The sequence below is a fragment of the Montipora capricornis genome, chromosome 1 (genome assembly GCF_036669925.1).
Source record: "Montipora capricornis isolate CH-2021 chromosome 1, ASM3666992v2, whole genome shotgun sequence".
NCBI classification, from domain to species: domain Eukaryota; kingdom Metazoa; phylum Cnidaria; class Anthozoa; order Scleractinia; family Acroporidae; genus Montipora; species Montipora capricornis.
Window position 1 is genome coordinate 11157401 of NC_090883.1, and position 4108 is coordinate 11161508.

Consider the following 4108-nt stretch of genomic DNA (forward strand, 5'->3'; position numbering starts at 1 on the left):
CGATCAACTGCTCTGGCAAAATCGAGAAAGACGACAATAACTTGCTGGCAACAGTCCAGTGCCTTTGCCTAATCTTTGTGGGCGAAAATTAGCTGAGTAGAACAGGAACTTTGATAAAACCATGTCGCCATTCGTTAAGATAAAAGGCGCACAAGTTCGCAGATTAGAAATAGTAGAGAACTTTTCGAAAAAGTTGAATACCCTTCTACTGAGAAATCTTTGGCGAGAGCGAGAGCTTTACGATAGACTCAGCTGGGCTAGAATTTTTTTCATTAACGATGTTAAATGGTAAAGAATGTTTTCCCGACTGTAGGGTATTAGACCGGAAATCGCTTGGGATCGGCGACTGCGCTATTGGACATTCCATGATAGCATGATGGTATTGGAGAGCCATGTTGTTCGTTTAAGTTTAGTAGTTGCGTTTTGTCTGAATTATCCTGTACCATTGAGGCGAGTTTCTATGAAAAGAAGGTATTTCACAACGACATGCACAGCCTCTGTGTACCTTTTGAAGAAGACGCGCTCTTGGATTTTCAGTCACCGGGTCAGAGATCTTCAATCATTACAATAGTCCATGGGCTAAGACCCCAAAATGTCGAATTTCGTACCACTCTTGGGGACAAAGGCTACCATACCTCTTTGGAAACTTTGGTATTTGACAGGTGAAATAAAAATACTTCTGGCTTTGTAAACAAGGACTATTTCGGGGCAAGCCATCGCGCAAATTTCTTTTTTTACTAGTTAGAGAAGGCCAGCTATAGCGGTAATGTATTTAACTAGGATATCTTTTCTGCTTCATGCACGTTGTGTTGATTATTAGTTTCTTCTTGACTGGTCTAATCATCATCGTCGTGGTCAGTCTCAACAGTGGCCTCTGTTGGGTCCATACGTCGGTTGTCACAGTCTTGCAATTTACGCATGTTCGTGCACTGAAAACCACTTGCAAGGCACGTGCAATTCAGCATCTCACAGCGCCGCTTACACTGGCGGGATAATAACTCCAGCACAGCTATGGGCGCTGGCTCTCCACTCAATCAGTTGACTGTGAGCCTCTCTTTCTCAAGACTCCACCCATACAAAACCGGAGAGGGTATCTGTGGGCAGCTCTGAAGGTTTCGATGCCGTATCGTGGTCTGGGAGTTGGCTTGGTAGCAGCGCTTGCAGAGAGTGTCAATTCATGGTGATAGCTGGTTGCAGTCAATGTCTCCTTTCCTGGCACAGAAGAGACGGTACCGTAGGTTATTTACGTCAATGGTACCTGGATTTGAGATGTACACGAAGCAAGTGAACTCGTGAAGTCGTGTAAATTTCCGATAATGCTCAGCAACGTGCAGATAGTATGAAAGGCTCCCATTCTGAGAATGATATCCCCATAAGGCTCTCCTTGCTTCCCCATTTGATTTCCACAGTCTTGGCGTAAGGTGCTTGATCGACATGAAAACGATGACTATGGTGTTAAGCTTGAGACTGTCCTTGATCAGAATCCACAAGAGATTCTCCTTCCAAGCAATTGCCTCGATGTCTGAGGAGGTACTTCCACGAATGCCCCAAAGGGAGGTCTGTAGCGGTCTCCTGCAACGTTGCAGATGGAGGTTGCTTGGCCAATATAATGAACACTTCGTCACTTTGACCTTGCTAGGGTGTGCGCCACCTCGTTAGGACGAAGATGAAGCCCAAAATGTCGAGCCTGAATAGCGATTTCCACTCACATGATGGAACGTCCCGTCAACTCACAAACTCTCCTTTAAGCGATTCCAATCAATATTGTCCCATGCTTAAGATGTACTTATATACGGCCTACTGTTGTCGGGGGGGTGGTATTTTCTGGTGTTATAGCCAACTTCTGAAGACAGAGTGCACTTCATTGAGGTCATCTGTCTTTGGGGAAGATGCCCCATGTCCGCATCGCTTTAAGATTTTAACTAGACGAGCTCTACGTTGTCGGTGAATGATTTGACAGCGTATGGTGGAGGGATGTGCTTTGGAGTCTTAACTTGTCCAGAGGACACTCCAAAAACGAAAAAACGAGGTTTTGTCAAGAGAAAATGAGGGGACAGAGAGGGAGGCTCAGGGCGTTGACCGGGATATGTCATGTCCACGAAAGTCATTTTTAGACGAGCGGAAGTTTGTCTTCCGAGACGTCCGCATGCAGTCTTGCCTCGCACACAGGTTCTTAGTGAAAAGAGAAAGAGAAAATGGCGGCGCACGTGGAAGGCTGATTAGTAACTATTTTCTTTCAAACATCTGACCGAGGTTGGCCTGCATGCCGACGTCTCGGACGACAGACTTCCGCTAGAACAAAGACTTCCGCTCGTCTAAAAATAACTTTCGTGGACATGACATATCCCAAGGGTTGGACCGGGAGCCTCCCTCTCTGTCCCCTCATTTTCTCTTGGTTTTGTCCAAAAGAGTTTACAAGGCGCTGCGCCTGATAAAAGACTTGGAGGTTCCATGTTTCGGGTTAGCAACATATAAAGAAATACCCTCATGCTGTCAGGTATCAGGTGTCAGGTATGAATTGCATCTAAAGTAAGCTCTAACTGCTTTGGAGGCCACGACATGCAATCCTTTATGAATGGTTTCTGTTCTTGATTAGCTATTGATTACTTCCTGATGTTCCAAACGTTGTGCAACCCCCTTAGCCAGCTGGATTCGAGATAGGTTTTCAGGGACAACAAACAAACGGTTGTTTCCAAGAAGTTCTTTAAATTGTAACGGTTTGGGGGCTAAATTCTGCCTCAAGCTTTCTGCGGAAATGGGTTTTGGTTGATTCCTTGATCTCCTTAGCGCTCAACCATTGCATAAACATAATCAGCTGTTGGGATATTTCTGTAAGCCTCACAAAGCGGGGACTGTCTGAAATATTCAATCTGATGAAGTTAAACAGTTTTTGACAAGCCTACTTCTCAGTGAGATTGCACTCCTTGTCCTCCAGTGAGCCCGCATGACTGACACTTTCATGTGGACGGGTATAATTTTTATAATAGGATTTATGACAGCTGCAGGCTTCGGCTGCAACAAGCTCGCGATATACTACGGAGAGAATCGTGGTGTAGTGGTTTGCTATGGCAACTTTTCTGGTCGTTTCATCACTGCGTAGATCGCAACATTAAATCAACTTTCTCGCGTTTGTTTGCCTTTCATACATTTACTTTCCTTAACACAAAAAATACAGATACGCTCATAAGTGGTGCTCTTTGTTGGAGGTCCTCAACATTGGTCTCCTCTCCTGGTTCTGTAAGGATTCAGGATTGAAAGTTTCTTAAGCTTTGCAAATCCTCTCAAGAGTCTTCATTATGGTGAAAATGCTATGCCATTTTCGGTGGTATCGGATGTTTGGAACCTCAGTCGTCCTTCAATTAACAAGATCTATATCTAAATTGGTTCACATTTTCTAATCTAAGCTGCGTTAAGAAGAGATTTCCCGGATCGGATATCACGTAGAGGTTTACGCTCTCCAGACTCATCGTTGCAGTGTCTAAACAAATACGATTTTTTGGTGGTTCATATGAAGATATAAACCAGAACTGTCACTTCCACTTATTCAGAATGCGAAACAGACGTAACTATAAACATAAAATCATTGCATGTCACAAGCAAAGAATGTTCTAAAATTGTTTTTCTTAATATGCAACTTCCAGCTCGAAGCTAACTGTATATCACAGGCTGTATGTCAGTTCCATGTGAAAGTTTTTTCGGAGTAGTGCTTTAGTTTTAATAAATCACAAATGAAGAGAAGACACGATTTTAAAGAACAATTATATTTCGACCGACTTATCGGTCTTCTTCAGGATGAATGAAGAGAAACTATTACACACAAATTTATACAGTACTACGTTACTGAAACACGAAAATGCGCGCTACGAATGCAACCGTAGATAACCGTAACAGTGAAATACAAACACACTCACATGTGCAAGAAAATAGCACGCGCTGGTGAGTATTCGTAAGAGAATATAAATTAATCTAAACGGACAACGAGAACGTGGAAAATAACTAAGTAAACCAGTTCTAATTACGTGTCCGTTCCTGTCGGTTCTGGCTGAAAAAGAAGTTACTCTCATTAAGACCATTAGGTTTCAAGGTCCGGAGTCGATATGCCCACTGA